This window comes from Protopterus annectens, chromosome 17.part0, assembly GCF_019279795.1.
Source record: "Protopterus annectens isolate FY-2018-M chromosome 17.part0, PAN1.0, whole genome shotgun sequence".
Taxonomy (NCBI): Eukaryota; Metazoa; Chordata; order Ceratodontiformes; family Protopteridae; genus Protopterus; species Protopterus annectens.
This window is the reverse complement of record NC_056751.1, coordinates 589,325,670-589,344,816: the sequence shown is the minus strand read 5'-3', so window position 1 is coordinate 589,344,816 and position 19,147 is coordinate 589,325,670. Positions and strand designations below refer to the sequence as shown.

General features: G+C 38.3%; 1 long non-coding RNA gene across 1 annotated transcript in view; it reads left to right on the top strand.

The window, feature by feature from the left end:
* LOC122791372 overlaps nucleotides 1-19,147 on the top strand; it is a 270,938-nt gene that overhangs the window by 221,755 nt on the left and 30,036 nt on the right. Inside the window, exons 2-3 of the long non-coding RNA XR_006363156.1 lie at nucleotides 4,381-4,408; nucleotides 16,758-16,802. This is a non-coding gene — a long non-coding RNA (uncharacterized LOC122791372). The remainder of the gene's footprint in view (nucleotides 1-4,380; nucleotides 4,409-16,757; nucleotides 16,803-19,147) is intronic.

Sequence of the window (19,147 nt, the reverse complement as noted above, 5' to 3'; positions counted from 1 at the left end):
CACTGTACTGAGCATGCTCCTTTAATGAACCTAGTCTTGGAACATGCTGGAAAACTACTGGGTTTTCCTGCTACAACTGCAGGGGCTGCAGCTGCAATGTGCTTAGACCTGTTTCTGTTTGTTGCGTGTTGCATGCTGTCTACATTTACTCTGGAGCCTGCTGAAACCATACTCTTAGCACTAGCCAGCGTACTTGTGTGCCTTTCTGTAACTTTGTGGATTTGACAAATCTCAATGGCTTTTTCAATGTTAAATCTCTGTCACGAAGCAAAATCTTTCTCACAGCAGCACTACTGATACCACACACAAGACTGTCCTTTATCATCTCATCTTTTAAAACACCAAACATGCATGTTTTAGCTATGTTTCTCAAGTCAGTAATGTAAGCTGCAAATGTTTCTTCTGGCCTTTGGTCTCTTGTGTAAAACAAATGCCTCTCTAATGTAACATTGTTCTGGGGGTTGCACATTTCTCTGAATTTACATTTCAAACACTCAGGGTCTTTTGTTGATTGAACCTGAACAACAATATGATGGTTTTCTCCTTCACCTTCATACACTGCTGGTGCATACAGAAATGAACACTGTCTATCAATGCCTCTGACCCAGCTAGGTTTTCCAAAATGAATGCCCTGGTGTGTGCATCTTTGTCTGAATAAGCTGCTTGTATGAAAATATTGTACTCTTGCTCAAATATTCTCCAATTCTCTGCAATATTCTGATCAAATACAAGTGGACCTGGTCTGCGAAATGTCTCTGCCATATTAACATATCAGTGAAGGCTTTTACAAGTAGGCATGAATACATACACACATATATATATATGCCAGAAAGTTATGCTAGTACTCGTAACTATGTCCAATAGCACAATAGGCCTCTGAGTAACTGAACTCTGCAAAATACTTTGCAAAATAAATGTCCCAGTCACTGTACTGTAAAATTCACTTATCATCATTGTAAGAAACATTTTAAATAAATGCACTGTGCAAGTGAACTGGGAGATAGAAGAAGCTTGGATTAAGAAACATTTTGAAGTAACTACACATTGTGAATAAACAGTACACAGCACACTAAAACACTTCCAAAATGGCTGTACCTTGCTAAGTAACTTTTTACAGTGCAAGAAACACTCTGTAATGGCGGATTTCACGAGTAAACTCACCCAGCACAAGAAAAGTTTTGAAATGGCTGCATTCTTGACTGCACTTCATGAAAAAGTTGCAGTTTGCACACAATAAAATCTTTGGAATAAATGCACAGTAATAAACACACACTGTGAGCACTTTTACACACTCTGCAATGCTTCAAATAATGCTAGTTATGCTTTAATTAATGCAAAATAGTAGTTTATGCAAAAACATTGCAATTTGCCAAAAAACATGCAGTCACCTTCCTTTATTTATGCTTAGTATGCCCTTTCTGCTCTTTATTTATATTCATTTTGCCCATTTAATCTCTTTTTTTTGTGCTCGTTTACTCTAAATGCTCATTTTGCGATTCCGAGGTAACTCTCAACCTCCTATAGGCTTTTCTGATAATCTTTCTATCAGATAACTTGATTTAGAGCATTTCATTTAATTAATAAACTTTTTATGCTTTTCGTTTGCTTAATAAACATTCTGTGCTATTCGTTTGCTTAGTAATGCATTTTGTGCCCTTGTAATGCTCCGTTTATCTCTTTTAATAAAATAATCATTCATACAAGTTTTCATTACCTTTATCTTGTTTCTGGCCCTATTTTGCTCTTGTTTCTCTTATTTTACCTTCACTGTTAATTCTGCACCTCGTATCTCTGAAAAGCAGTCTCTGGAATCCCGGTTCTGGCACCAAATCGTTCGCCTGGTCAGGATATAACAGACGAACATTTGTGGGTTCTGTTCAAGCAGCTTTATTATGTACAAACACATCAAGAATGAGGCAATAACTTTAACTTAGATAAAGTTATAAACAAACTGACTCTCTCATATATGCTCATTCTCTGGCTGCACACTCAAAATGGTACTGAAGCTAGCACATACTTGTTATTTATATGCATGTGCCAACCTTGGAAATGCTTCTTAAAGATACAACAGACATACATATTTTACAAGGATCGATATAAGGTATGTGACAATCATATAATATGCAGAGAAATTTTAGATATATTGGGTAAAATCAGATTGTATTGGCTAGGCTAGTAAGGGCACTTAAGCCATTAGCCTAGAAATCTCCGATGAACCTATGAAAGCTGTTTGTGTGTGGTCCCTCTGTCTGGTGCCATATCTTTACCCCATTAAGTCTTTCTTATCTCATGACTTCACCCAGTTGATTTCTTCTATGTGCAGTCACTTCAATCCCTTAGTCCATGAGTTGCCTGCTGCCCCAGCATCTTGAAATTGTCAGTCCTTACCATACAATTCCCTTCTCTACATGGCTAAGTGGATCAACCAGTGTCTCTCTCCTATATCCCTCAAATGTATTTTCTGCCTTTTCAAATAGACAGTATGTTCAATCTGGCAACACTCTGACCTTCACTCCCTTAATAATTGACTTTTGGCTGCCATGCCTCTTCCAACTAAACCTTCTTTGTTTCAGAGGATATACACTATCAAGTTATATACCTTGGAGATAAGCTCAGCTGAGCTGCTTTATTCAGGCTTGTCTTCCTTGCCACATTTTTTCTTTTTGTTTGATTTTGGCCCTCTCCCCACTGTTCTCATGACTGTCAAACTTCCATCTCGATCATTTCTCCATCTGCCTGGCATCTAGTGATACTGGGCAAGGGGGTGAGAGCCAGGAATTATATCTGTCCTCCAAATGGGAGGTTGGCAATTTTCTGATATTCCTAATGCCATTGTCCTTGTGGCCAGTATGCATAGTGCAATTTCTGCATGCTAGACCCATTGTTTATGACTTTTTCTACAAATCTGCTAAACCCTCTTAAAATTAGATGCTTTCCCCTGCAGATTTCATGCCCCCCTTGCAAGAATAGAATACATAGTTGCAATCTGACACAAAGCTGTTGCCTCTTATGTAAGACTGAACACACCTCCTTGCCTGGAGTGGGTCAGCCAGTATCAGGTACAAACTATCATTGCTATCCCAGCAGGTTCCTATATCACTTGGGTTATTGACTGCTGGGGTGTCTGGAGTATAATTAAGGTCTATCCTGTATAACATGAAGCTGCTTTACCCTATTTGTTTTATTTTTTTCAGTAGTTTTATTATTCCTTGCAAGAGGGGATCCCATGCTATCAGGACACTTTTTAAGGTGCAGGCCACATTTAGTCCTTCCTGCACAACCATAAATCAGAGGCTATATTTTCACCCCTTGCAAGAATGGAATACTGCTGGAATACAATCTGGTTTTAACCAGGGATATTGTGTTTGTCTTGCAGCTTCTCTTAGGCTGACTTGAAGTTCCCTCACTGATGTTGCTGCTCCATCAATTTTAATTTCTTGTGGAAACTGGAAAAGCTGTATAGCTCATATACTTACAAAAAGTTTCTTATAGTCTGTAAGTAGGATCCATAATATTGCAAAGACCTTAGTAATGTCTTTCTCTGTCCTTGAAAGGTATTTTTTCCTTGGTCAGTTCACCTTCTCCTTCCTGCCACTCATATACCTGATTTTGGCATAGACTCTTGAATCATACTTTGAAACTGAGGCTAACACTCACAAATCCTCTATAACAGAGGACAGAGCAAACTGAAACTGCAGCCATCTTTGCCATAATGCTCAGAACTGTATTTTTGGGGTGGGAGCAGAGTCATTAGAGCTGGGGGTCATTATACAAAGTTCAACAGATGTCTGTTTGCGCCAATAACTACATTAAGTTAAGAAACACAAAACATTCAGATTTGAAAAAATGTGACGGTGTTATATAAACATGTTAGGGAGGAACAGACAAGATGCAGCATAAATTGTATAAGAAAGTTGAAAGCTAATTACTATGTCCAGTTTTTATATACACTGTGAAAAGATGGCTTAAAATAATGAACAACCATATTTGTCAGTTCTGCACCTCAGACTGCATATACACATTTTCACTGACTATGCCTTGCATATCAAACATTTTGACAGCTGATGTAATCAGTAATGAAGCCACATTGGTTAAGACCAGTATGAAAGTTTAAAAGGTGAAGTGATAAATAGTCTGAGACAGTCCCATCCTCATCTAGTTGTGTATAATACAGTAATTCTGATTAATTCCTTTCAAGATTCTTCAGTATGCATTATGTAGCCAGTATCAACAGGAGGAAAATAGTTAACTTATGCTAAAAACCATAAAGGTTGAAAGACATTGGGTGTTGATAGCAGGGTTGTGTTTTGGAGGGGAGAAATATGTAGGAATGCATCATTTTTGGTTGATATCTCTAACATTTTTTTTCTTCCATTTCAGGTCTGTTGCGCATTCATTATCCCTCCTGGTAAGTACACGCTATGTATTTATATGCATTCATATGATTAATTAATAAATTTATAGCTGAACCCGACCACTGTAAGTGGCAGGTTAGAACAGTTGCAGTTAGGTTTCACACATTTGCTTCAGTTCAAACCTATGTTCTAAAATACTTATCTATCTGGTTTCATAACTCTTTTGAAGGGAAATGTGCTGCTGACTGAAATACATGTGAAATTAAAGGACTGTCACGAATGATTTGAATGGTTAAGTAGCTGCATATCTTAAATGTTGTAAACAGGGAGCATTTGCATTGTGATCTTCAAGAAATGTGTACACAACTAGCTTAAATGTAAGTGCAGAAAGTATGAAGCGTTCAGTTGAATGACTGGTATTTATAAGGAAGCTGGGTAGTACACAGTGTGCACTTGGTCTGGAAATGGCCATGGACAGCTAGAGACAGAATGGCGCATAGTCCAGTGTTGTGCAACAGCCTGGTGAGCACAAATGTGCAGTGAAAACATATGCAGATGACCACATCATGACATGCAATGGAAACTAGGTAGAGATGAGGTTATAATGATATGAAAATTTTATTTTACCAAGTTAAAACACAGAGCCAAAGACTATGAACTTTTTCAGGTGTTATCATTCTCTAGCAAGCTGAATATAGTCACAATTAATAATCAGCTGTGGAGGAAACTGCTCAGTAGTGTGTACCTCACTATAAAAGGGTAAAGCACCCTGAAATTATCAGTGTTGCAGAAGAAAGAATTCTGGGTGTAGAAACAGTGATTGTGGGGCAGCATACATTAGCTATTAGTGCCACAGCTTGACATGGGTATGCATGGTGATGTATCTGGCACCAACCGAAATGTAGACACAGTAGGTTGCATACCATAAATTCAATGACTGAGTGATTATTGATCACTTTAAAGTTGAATGGGGCACACTCCAGGCCTTGGAGAACATATGCCACCATCACAACGTGTGGCCTTCCCATAGCTGTGGAGACTAACACATGCATAGATCTTTTTATTCTAGCTACTGGCATCTTTCAGAGATCATCAGGAACACATTGGGTATTTCACAAGTGACATGTTGGGTATTTCACAGTCCTCCACCTTCAGTATATTCAGCAAATTCTTCAACATAATGCAGCTACATATACCTAAGCAGATATGGTTTCTTAACAAACCATAGGAGAAAGAACTAATATCTTGCATGCCTTCTAGAAGATTGACTACTCCACTGAGGTACTGGAATGTATAGATTGCATACATATATCAATAAAGACCACAAATACAAGTAAAAACCACATATACCAATAAAGGCCACATTTGGGCCACAGTCACAAAGGTTTATGAACACAAAGGACATGATGCTTGTGGGATCATAACCAGTCTGTCCCGCCCTTCACCCTAGCAGTTTATGTGTTTCACATATATGGTACACATACTAGTTATATTGCCATTTTCTGCATGCTGAAATTCCATAAGGCTATTACTTGATAATTTCATGTACTGTGGCTAACAGTAAGGCCATACATCTACATATATAATCTGTCCAGTAACTTCTTCCCATAGTGGTTCTGTGTTGCAAGTAATGTCAGATATTTGCTAGAACCCCAGTTTATAATGGCAATATAGAATCTATAGAACATGACCAAACTCCAGAATGACACCATATGGTCACAAACCCAGAACTTTCAAGAACGTGTGTTCATCCCTCTCAAAGCCCACTTCAGCTACTATGAAGTGTCTGGAGGGCACTCCATTATGGATGTGACACATAGTACAGGATTGTTCCAAGTATGTTAAATACTTAATAATATGCTTTTGAGGAAACAGGCAGGCAGCTCCAGGATACCATTACAATCAGATTGTGAAAACACATGGTGCCAGAAGTAATGGCACAGCAGAAATATACTCTGATAAGAATGAAGTCAACAGCTGCAACAGACAATCACACAACACCCCAAGCCAAAGATGGGCACAGTACATGGCAGCTCAGGTGGAGTGGTGACATCCAGCACAGATCTATGTGTCTGGATGAGTACACTGTGACAATGTGGCATTACACAGACCACACATGATGCAAGCAATGTTAGTATCAGGCTATGCTAGCCAATGTATGGTTAAGCTACATGATGCATAAGGCATTCCCACATTACCGTCAACATGTGAACTTTGCAACAAGAGGGGTGAGCATTCTGAATAAGGTGTACACAAATGTAAAACTGGCCTACAAAGCAGTACCTTGTCCACATCTGGGCACCTCAGACCATCTGGTCATCATGCTGCTTCCTGCATACACACCACTGCTGAAAAGGGGCAAACCTACAACCAAACAAGTAAGGATATGGCCTGAGAGAGCAGTCTTGGCACTACAGGACTGCTTCAAATGTATGAACTGGTCAGTGTTTAGAGAGGCAGCTGTAAAGAACCACCATATTGACCTGGAGGAGTATATGGAAACTGTAATGGCCTATATTTCAAAATGTGTTGATGACGTAACAGTCATCAAATTTATCACCATGAGCACTAATCAGAAACCCTGGCTATCTGGTGAAGTATATGAGCTCTTAAAGGCATGAAATGCTGCATTTAAATCAAAAGACAAGGATGCCCTAAGAAATGCCAGAGGAAATCTAAGTAGAGGTATAAAGGATACTAAGAGGACCTATGGATGTAAAATTCAGGAACATTTCTGTGACCAAAGGGACTCCAGACGTCTCTGGCATGGCATTCAAGCCATAACCAAGTACAGGCCTGCATCTTCCCCGTGTGATGACAACACACAATTTCTGAACAAACTAAACACCTTCTTCAGCAGATTTGATATGGACAACAACACAGTGCCAAATAAGCTCTCTGTCGAACAGGATGAGGAGATGCCATGTCTAAAAACATCTGCTGTTCTGAAGACCTTGAGGCAAGTAAACCCAAGAACAGCATCTGATCCTGATAATATAATAGGGAAGGGTTCTGAGAGACTGTGTTACCCAACTGTCCACTGTACTAACAGATATATTCAACACATCCTCGCAACTAGCCATTGTAACCAGTTGCTTCAAGGATATGACAATTATTCCCTTACCCAAAAAATCACAAGCAACAAGCCTAAATGATTACCAGCCAGTTGCTCTTACATCAACATTAATGAAGTGTTTTGAGTGGTTGATCAAGGACCATATCTCTTCAAGCATGCCTGCAACACTGGATACGTTACAGTTTGCTTATAGATCTAACTGCTGCATGGTTGATTAAATAGCTATAGCACTTCATGAATCCCTCACGCATCTAAAGAACAAGAATTGCTATGTTAGAATGCTGTTCGATTTTAGTTCCACCTTTAACATTGTCACCCCCCCCAGAATCTTTTATCAAAGCTGATCTAGCTGGGCATCAGCATCCCCCCCTATGTAACTGCATACTGGACTTTCTCATCAAATGTATGTGTGGGAAATAACAGTTCAATCAGTATTACACTGAGCACAGATGGCCTTCAGGGCAGCTTTCTGAGTCCTCTGTTGTTCACTTTGTTGATGCACGACTGCATGGCCAAGCATGAAGCCAACAAAATCATGAAGTTCGCAGATGATACGACTATCATAGGTCTTGTCAGAAATGGTGGGGAAAAAGCCTACATGGATGAAGTGGAGCATCTGATAGACTGGTGCAATCTGGCCTTAAATGTAAGCAAGACCAAAGAATTAATAGTGGACTTCAGGAGGACTCAGGAGATGCATTAACCTCTGGAAATTAAAGGGGTGGCAGTGGAAAGAGTCAAAAACACCAAGTTCCTGGGGGTGCACATCTCAGATGACCTATCCTGGTTGACTCATATTAGCCACACAGTGAAGAAGGCACAACAACATCATCACTTCATATGGAAACTGAGGAAGGCAAACCTGACTCGGTCCATCCTCAAAGCCTTCTACAAGGGGACCAGCGAGAACATCCTCTCAAATAACATCATTGCTTAGTATAGTAACTGCAAAGCATCTAACCACAAGTCTCTCCTGAGTGTAGTGAGGACAGTGGAAAAAGTCACTAGTTCCTCGCTCCCATTCATGGATGATCTGCACAAAACTCGGTGTGTAGAAAGGGCTAGAAAGATAATCAATGATCCCACTCACCCTGCCCATGGCATGTACGTCCACCTTTCCTCGGCAGGCAGTATCGCAGCTTACACTGCAAAACATCTAGACTGAATAGGAGCTTCTTCTCTTTATCTATACGGCTGCTGAACTTGAATGCCAGACATAACAGTGAATAATTACACCAATATTCTACTTGCTATGAAGTATCAGCTATAGTAATCGCTCTGGCAAATTGCTTCAGTAACAAGTACAGTTAGCCTAATTTCTTATGCTATTACTTCCTGAATGTGCAATAGTCAAGAGTGAGTCACCAGTCCATACATGTGCAATATGAACATCAGAATATATCTTAACTACAACTTATGAAGTACAATATTCTAAGCAATCACAATGTGAAGTAATAGTCTTGCAATAAGAAGATTGCAACAACACCACCACACTCCAAATTTGTACAACAACTAATAGACCCAAAAGCGATGACAAAATCAAACTGCCAAGCTGTAAAATGACCAGTATTTTATTCACTTCTAGCACCTCAGTGTAACCAGCTTCTTGGAATACAAGTTAAAAAATGCAAAGCACTTCTTTTATACATCCTGACCATCAATAAACACATGCCATCATCCAATTAAATATTTAACAGAAGAGTTATACTTAAAGCAAGCATTTCCAGTTTAGTTCATTATTAAGTCTCATAGGGATTAATGTATTATATTTTAAAATATAAATACATTCCTTATACACTCCCAAGCTTTTCCTTCAGCAGTATTTCATTTTCACAAAAACAGTTAATTTGTTCCAAAATACTTCCCTAAAATGATTACTACCATGTGCTGTTTTGAAGTGTGCAGAACTTACTTTCTCCTCCCTTTGGTGTTTTATGTCCCTTTAGTGTTCCATAAATCTAATTCGTAATTTTATTTTCATTTCCTCAATATAAAACAAATTACAAGGGCATTGTAAAGCATACACAGCCCCTTTGGTCTCACATGTAAATGAACCCTTAGGCATAAATTTAACATTATTAATAAACCCAGAGGAGTTTATAATATATGCACAAACTGAACATTTACCACATTTAAAAGTGCCTAAACTTTTTGGGGGTCTTTGTATATCTATCTTAGGCAAAACAAAAGCCTCATGTACTAACATATCTTTTATACTTTTACCCCTTACATAAGACAGAGAGGGGTATTCCGGTAATATATTTGCTAAGAGTTTATCTTGCAATAAAAACCTCAAGTAATATTTAACCACATTTACAATTTCCTCACTTCTGATATTGTACATAGACACAAAGTACACTTGCTCTTTTATGTGCTGTTTGTCTATAGTACCTTGAAATTGTACGGTACCTCCTTTCTTCCCAATTAAACTTCCTTTATGTTTCCCAAAGCCATCATATACCCTAAGTTCTGCCTCACTTACCATAACAGGATCATATCCCCTTCTTAAAAACATATCAGCTGATCTATTTATTTCTTGTCTTAAAATGTTCTCATCATTGCATATTCTGGATAAATGTAAACATTCACCGTAAGGAAGAGCTGCTATCAAATGAAGGGGATGACAACTGGAGGGATGCAGGTATTGACTGCCATCTACAAACCTCCTATGCACTCCAATAATAATAAAACCATCCTCTCTATCCTCTAAAACAAGATCCAAAAAGACCACTCTATTGACTTGTTGTAAACCATCAAAAGAAAGACCAAATGGATTACAATGCAAATCAGTGACAAAATTACTTATTTTATCCTGACCACCTTCACAGATGAAAATTAAATCATGTTTGTTTTGTCTTTCGGTTTTCCCGGTAAGGGGTTGCCACAGCGGAACACCGGTCCGCTAATGATTGGCAGTAGATTTTTATGAAACACCGAGGTGCCAGCTCGATGCCCAATCTTCAATGAAGGCACGCCCATTTATGCACGTATGTCTTTTGAACGCTACCCAACCGCGGGGAGGACATGCAGACTACACACAGAAGGCACTCCCAAGCAAAGCCGAGAATCGAACGGGAGAACCTCTTGCTGTGAGGTAACAACGCTACCGCCGTACCACCAAGGCATACTATGAAAATTAAATCATGCATGTATCGAAAATAAAAACGTACATGTTGTTTTATAAAGTCCTGTCTGAACAAATATGTTGTTGTTGTTTGTCTTTCGTTTTTTTCCAGTTAGGGGTCACCACAGCAGAACTCTGGTCTGTTAATGATTGGCAGTTGGTTTTTATGGTGTCGAGTTGCCAGCCCGATGCCCAACCTTCAACGAAGGCACGCCCATTCAATGCATGTCTTTCGAACGCCCACTCGACTGTGGGGAGGACATGCAGACTCCACACAGAAGGCACTCCCAACCCAAGCCGAGAATCGAATGGGAGAACCTCTTGCTGTCAGGCAACAATGCCACCGCTGCACCACAATGGAAGATGTCTGAACAAATATGTAATCTCAAAAAATGCCATAAATAAATTAGCATACTTGGGGGCAAATGGTGCCCCCATGGCTGTCCCCTGTTTTTGTATAAATATCTGATTATTATAAGAAAAATAGTTATTTTTCAAACAAAAATCCACTAATTCAACTATAATGGTAGAAAGTGGATTATCTCCCAAAAAATGTGAAATAGCAGAAAAAACATCTGCATGTTTAATTGAAGTGTACAAACTTTTCACATCCAAAACCACCCAGTACATTTCTTTATTCCACACAAATGGGGAAATTTTCTTCAAAAAATCAAAACTATCTTGTATATATGAAGACGGTTTTTTGTACATAGGGAAATAGTAACCTGTGTAATAATAAACCTATATTATGGAGAAAATATCTGCATGCAGAAATAACAGGTCTGCCTGGTGGATCACACATGCTCTTGTGTATTTTTGGCAAACAAAAAAAGATGGCCATTTCACTACTTTTACTGAATAATTTCTCTTTTACATCTTGTCTAGTAAAGTATCCTAAACGTATACCCTTATCCAACAAATTTTCATATTCAACTATAGCTTTTTCAAATAATTTTCTCTCACTAACTTCATAGACTTCCTGATCCATCAGATGGTCCGTACATATCTTATGATATTGTGCCGCATTCATTACTACAATTTTATTGCCTTTGTTGGCTGGTTTAATCACTAAATCCTTTCTATTCTTTAGTTCTTGTAAAGACTTCCACTCTCTAAATGTTAAATTATATTTGATACTTCCCATATCTCCCAAAACCTTCTTCCAGATGTTCTCCCCACCAAAATTAGTCATTGAACTCAAGTGTGAGATACTTTCGTTTTTGAAAGGGGGAATAAACTTATTAAAAACAGGAATGCTTGATGTATCTAGTGCAAAGTATGCATTTGTATTAACACAATCAGCAAAAGCTTCTTCCATTTCTTCACAGCATGAATAAAAACTATCATCAGACATTTAGTTTTCTAAACTAGAAACACTAAAATCCATATTTTTGGAAAAATAACACTTAAGATGTAACTTCCGTACAAGTTTAAAAATTTCTTGCTTGACTATATAGGCCCTAGAAAAACAGTTGGCACAAATTTAAGGCCTACATTCATTACTGTAAATTGTTTGTGTCAAGTTAAGTCACAATTAGACAAATTTACAACAATATTTACAGTTTCAAACTCATTGCCCCTATTTCCATTTAATTTTCTTATTGTTATACTGTCCATTTTTAAAGTCCCTTCTGTAGGAGCAATTTGTATTGTTCCTACCCCATTTCTGTCCTTGTCACTGTTGTTCACCACCACTCCGAAAATGCTGTTGATAATCCTCGGCTTTTTGTGGAGGGGGAAGAGGTGAAAATTCCCCATCCACATTATCTTGTGAGACATTCTGACTAGCTCCCTTCGAGGAAGCAAATGACACTGAATGCACTCTCTTCAAACCTCTGTTTCTCCGCTGCTATTTTCTCTGCTGGTGATTGGACAATGCCACAAAGCCCCCCCCCCCCTAATCGCCAGCATCTCTCACCAATTTTGTTTTTTTTTTAATTCCACCAGTTCAGCTTCCAAAGCAATCAATTTGGTGTTAATTTTGTCCATTAAATTATTTACATTAAGTGCACCTAAAGAGTTTGTGATTGTACCAATTGCCAATTCCTGTTTTAATTTCTTGTGTTTTATTTTCTCTCTCTCTAACAGAATGTGCAACCAGTCCATCACACACACATGAGACACAGCTATCCAACGCTCTCCAAATTGTTTGTCCAAAGGGCAACTCTCATCAAACGGAGTACTCAGGTTTTTTTATGAACCGGAGACTCTAGGTGTAATATTAAGTTCAATATAACGTAACCCCAATATATTAAAATAAACTCTCATTTCTTTTTCCAAATTTTTCACACAACTCTCTTTTGTCTGTCAGTATGGTGTTTAAAGTTTGTCCCCCAGACATAAAGGGATTGGGTGCATGTTTAGACCTCTCATTGACAAAAGCATCAAAAAGCTGTCCCACATTATGATTTACAGTGCACATTTTGTTTGTTAAGGCAGAAACACTCTGCAAACCATTCAGATACGGCTCCATTGTTCTCTGGGACCATACCAGGGACCCTACACCACCAACCACTCCTAAGGCAGAGGTGGACTCATCTCTAAACAAACGAGGAACATCCACATTTGGATCAGAAGCCATAACCAGAGTTCAACAACACCACCACACCCCAAATTTGTACAACTAATAGATCCAAAAGCGATGACAAAATCAAACAATTAAACAATTAAAAGAAGACATACTTAAAGCAAGCATTTCCAGTTTAGTTCATTATTAAGTCCCATAGGGATTAATGTACTATATTTTAAAATATAAATGCATTCCTTATACAGAAGCTTTTCCTTTAACAGTGTTTCATTTTCACAAAAACAGTTAATTTGTTCCAAAATACTTCCCTGCAGCAATAAATGATTACTACCATGTGCTGTTTTGAAGTGTGCAAAAATTACTTTCTCAACCTTTGGTGTTTTATGTCTCTTAAGTGTTCCATAAATCTAATTCAGAGAATTCTTTTCGTTTCCCCAATATAAAACAAATTACAGGGGCATCATAAACCATACACAGTCCCTTTGGTCTCACATGTAAATGAACCCTTAGACATAAATTTGACATTATTAATAAACCCAAAGGAGTTTATAATATGTGCACAAACTTATCATTTACCACATCTAAAAGTGCCTAAACTTTTTGGGAGTCTTTGTATATCTATCCTAGGCAAAACAAAAGCCCCATGTACTCACATATATTTTATAATTTTACCCCTTAGATAAGAAAGAAAGGGGTATTCAGGTAATGTTTGCTAGGAGTAAGTGTACTTTGTGTCTATGTACAATATTAGAAGTGAAGAAATTGCAAATATGGTTAAATATTACTAGAGGTTTTTATTGCAAAATAAACTCCTAGCAAACATATTACCTGAGTACCCCTCTCTGTCAGCCTCTGCTTTGGTGCCAACATCAGCCTGCTGCCATGTTTCAGTCTCTACATGTGTCACTGTAGCAGTGCTATGCCCTGTAAATACTCAATGTAACACACACCAGAGTAAGCAGAGGTAACCCTGACATATCTGTGTCACTGTGGCATAGTGATAAGATACATAGCACACACCAGAGTAAGCAGAGGCATCTGTGACATAGCTGAGTTACTGTGGCATGCTAGTAAGATACATAACACACACCAGAGTAAGTAGGGGCACATGTGACATAGCTGTGTCACTGTGGCATGTTTGCAAGATACATGTACACCAGAGTAAGCATGGGTACCTGTGGCATGTCTGTGTCACTGTGGCATGCTGGTAAGATACATAACACACACTAGAGTAAGCATGTGTACCTGTGACTTAGCTGTGTCACTGTGGCATGTTCATAAGATACATGCACACCAGAGTAAGCATGTGTACCTGTGACATAGCTGTGTCACTGTGGCATGGTCATAGGATACATGCACAAGATTAAGCATGGGTACCTGTGGCATATCTGTGTCACTGTGGCATGCTGGTAAGATACATAACACACACCAGAATAAGCATGGTTACCTGTGACATAGATGTGTCAATGTGGCATTCTGGTAAGATACATAACACACACCAGAGTAAGCATGTGTACCTGTGACTTAGCTGTGTCACTGTGGCATGCTGGTAAGATACATAACACATACCAGAGTAAGCATGGGTACCTGTGACATAGTTGTGTTACTGTGGCATGCTGGTAAGATACATAACACACACCAGAGTAAGCATGGTTACCTGTGACATAGCTGTATCACTGTGGCATGTTCATAAGATACATGCACACCAGAGTAAGCATGGGTACCTGTGGCATATCTGTGTCACTGTGGCATGCTGGTAAGATACATAACACATACCATAGTAAGCATGGGCACCTGTGACATAGCTGTTTTACTGTGGCATGCTGGTAAGATACATAACACACACCAGAGTAAGCATGGTTACCTGTGACATAGCTGTGTCACTGTGGCATGCTGGTAAGATACATAACACACACCAGAGTAAGCACGGTTACCTGTGACATAGCTGTGTCACTGTGGCATGCTGGTAAAATACATACACACCAGAGTAAGCATGTGTACCTGTGACATATCTGTGTCACTGTGGCATGCTGGTAAGATACATAATGCACACCAGAGTAAGTGTGTGTACCTGTGACATAGCTGTGTCACTGTGGCATGTTCATAAGATACATGCACACCAGAGTAAGCATGGGTACTGTGGCATATCCGTGTCACTGTGGCATGCTGATAAGATACATAACACATACCAGAGTAAGCATGGGTACCTGTGACATAGCTGTGTTACTGTGGCATGCTGGTAAGATACATAATACACACCAGAGTAAGCATGGTTACCTGTGACATAGCTGTGTCACTGTAGCATGCTGGTAAGATACATACACACCAGATTAAGCATGGTTATCTGTGACATAGCTCTGTCACTGTGGCATAATAGAAAGATACATAACACACACCAGAGTAAGCATGGGTACCTGTGACATAGCTGTGTCACTGTGGCATGATAGTAATATACATAACACACACTAGAGTAAACATGGTTATCTGTGACATAGCTCTGTCACTGTAGCATGATAGTAAGATACATAACACACACCAGAGTAAGCATGGGTACCTGTGACATAGCTGTGTCACTTTCCCATGTTGGTAGGAAGAAAACTAGTCTGGTTGAAAACTTTTTGCTGATGTAAAGATGTAAAAAAAGAGAGAATGCACAAATTAGTGAATGCTCATTAGTGTGACTCACATCTGCTTGGATTAAAGTTGTGTATGGTGCAGGCAGGTACAAGTCTGTAAGAAAATAAATGTCTGAAAAGGTGGTGGTTAAGGTGTGTAGGATGCCGTTATAGCACTTATATATATGTGTGAGTGAGTGAGGGTCAGAGTAAGGGTTAGGTACAGTTATCCATTTAGTGCTTTCAGGCTTAGTGTGTGTGTGTCTTGTGTCCTTTTGTCTTGCGGAGTAGTAACTGTAAGGTGTAGGGTTGGGGTCAGGAGCAGGGTTATCATTAGGGTTACCACACATGAGTAAGGTGGTGTAGGGTGGCTGTGATACTAATAAAGAAAAGCTAAAGACTTTAACTTTCAATTTAGAATAATTAGTAGTATTATTTAATGTCTTCCAGTACTGCATGTGTTTGAAATTAGGCTGTCTATAAAGAAATCAAATAATATTGGTTTTAATTGCAAGCCTTGATGAAGTCCTCTCTCCCACTATAATTCTCCATTTATGCATGGCTTAAACTTTGCTTAATGTAATATTCTAATGCTGTCTTAGATGGAAGCCTAATATAGCCTGTTTTATTAAGCTAAAATAAACAGTAAAATATGCCATTATGATTATTATGAGCTGCTAACTTCATATACTATTTTCTGCAGCTATACATGTATGCGAATTTTGCAAATCAAACAACTACCCACAGCTGTCAGTGTTTCACTAGAGCAATCATGCATTTCTCCTTCTCATTCCTTTGGCTGATATCTGCATGGTCACATAACCGGTGTGAGTGGACAATAGCTCCCAACCTCTTACCACCAGAATCAATGACACATCCAGAAATAATCAGTGACAATCTTTGAGACTTCTTAAAATATCAATGTTACTAACTGAAGAAGCTGACAGAATAAGAGAATGTCAACTAACATGCATTTTCTGAAGTAAAAAAAAAAGTAGGAAATTAATATTAGTGCTTTTCTAATTTGTTTTTCAATGTCCTCATTTTGGTCTTTTGGCAGCTCAACAATCTAGTCCAACAACAGCGACCACACCAGCAACCACACGTATGTATTGCATGATCTTTTAAATGTTAATCTGCATATATAATTCACTTAAACCGTGCCATGACTGAAGACCTGAACATGACATGATTGCCTGTGGTTCATTATCGTCAATTTATCAATGGAGTTTCTCAGATGCATCAGTAACTGTAATGTGACTCTCTGTGCATGAAGTGGGGTATCATGTAGATGGGTGTGGCCCTCAGATACAACCAGTAAATATAATGTAACACTTTGTGCATGCAGTGGAGTATTATGTAGATGGCTATGGGCCGTGAGATGCAGGCAGTAACTAAATTATGGCACTGTGTGCATGCTTTGGGGTATCATGTAGGTGGGTGTGGCCTTCAGATGTAGAGAGTAACAATAATGTGATTGTCTGCACATGCAATGGGGTATCATGCAGATGGGTGTACCCCTCAGATGCAGCCAGTAACTATACTGTGACTCTTTGTGCATGCAATGAGGTATCATGCAGATGTTTTTGGTCCCCAGATATGGAGTCAGTAACTGTAATGTGAATCTTCACACATACAATGGGGTATCATTTTGATGAGTGTGTCCCTCAGATACAGCCAGTCATAATGTGAATCTTCATGCATACAGTAGGATATCATGTTGGTGGGTTTGGCTTTCTTCAAGCATGAAATATAAAAATAACATAGTATGAGAAATTCAGTACAGGAAATTTTACTTTAATAGATAAATGACTTTACAGATCAAAATGACATTAATATTTGAAAAACTAACCAGAACTCAAGTTCCAAACCTCCATATATAATTTATTTAAACAGTGTCATATCTGAAGTCCTGAACATGGCACGAATGCCTGCAGTTCACTATCTTCAGTTTATCAATAGGGATCCTCAGATGCAGTTGGTAACTATAATGTGACTCCATACTTGCACTAGAATATCTTGTTGATGGGTGTGGCTTTCTTTAAGCATAAAATATAAAAATGCCATAGTATCACACATTCAGTAGAGCAAAATGTACTTTCATGGATAAGCAACTTTTCAGATGAAAATGACAAAATTTGCAAAGCCATCCTGAAGTGAAATTCCAAATGGTACTTTTTATAAGAATTGTATTCAAATTGAGGTTTGGTTTATCAATGAAAACAACAAAATCAGTTAGGGAAGAGTGGGGAGCAGCCTCATATTTTTACTTCATGTCTAACTCATAAATAATTACTTGCAAGTTTTTTTTTTTTGGACTTTGACTTCTCCAGTGGCCATCTCTTGCTTACTCTTTGGACTAGTGTTTTTCAATGCAGAGAATCATCTTCCAAAATTAGAGAAAATCTTCCCTTTCCCTGCAACAAAAGATGAATGTTTAATCATTAGATCTCATCTAAGGGAAATCCATATCATGAGTGCAAACTGTTGACTTACTGATACCAGATCTCTCTGGGGAATCACAGGCCAACCATAAGGTACAAGAAGCAGTACTTTTAAATGGGGCTCAAGTTCAGTTCTACAGATTTATCTTGAAATTTGCTCACTTTGATATTTAGACTTAGTTGTAATAAGTAGTATGCTACTCTAGCTGCCATTGCATTTTCTAAAATCGCTAAATTAACTGAATATGTTATATTATGACCATGCCGTCATGACTGTATTATCAATACATTCATTTAAATGTATATTGCTGTGTATTTAGAAACATTTACGTAGTGTTCAAATAATATTTTAATAGCAGAAATTCATAATCTGTCATTCCAGGATAGAAAATGAAATTAATTTAAACATGTTTCAACTAACAACTACACTGCAAACAAATGACCTGTAAAAATAAATTGTTGTTCTTATCTTTTGCATTATTTGATTGATGAACAAAAATAATCATATAAATTTGAGCTTTCTGAAACCTTCTAGGCATAAAAGGTTTGCTATTGTCACTTACCATAGTACTAATACAAGAGTTACAGTAAAAATGTCTCTTTCACCATCACCAGTGTCATGCCTTAGCTTTAGGAAAGAGCAGTGCCTAATGATGGTGCTTTCTCCATTAGTAGTAACTCAAACAATTGGCAGAACACGTGTCTTATAGTCTAATTGCATGTTGTTTCATTTTTTCTTTCCAGTAAATTAATCTGGAGATAGCAATTCTTATAATTTTGTTTACATCTTGAGTAAGGTATTCTGCTAGCTCAGTGACTGAAGTCAACTTTCTTTGCATAAAATCTTGACTCCCATAATATCCTTTGACATGATTGATGTTACAAGGTGTGCTACCATCAGCCCTTATAGTCTCTATTATCCCAAAAGTGGCATGTCATTTTTTGAGAGCTGGAGCTGGAACAATTGCCTATGATGATGTAGGATATAGAGGTTTCATCACTGGAA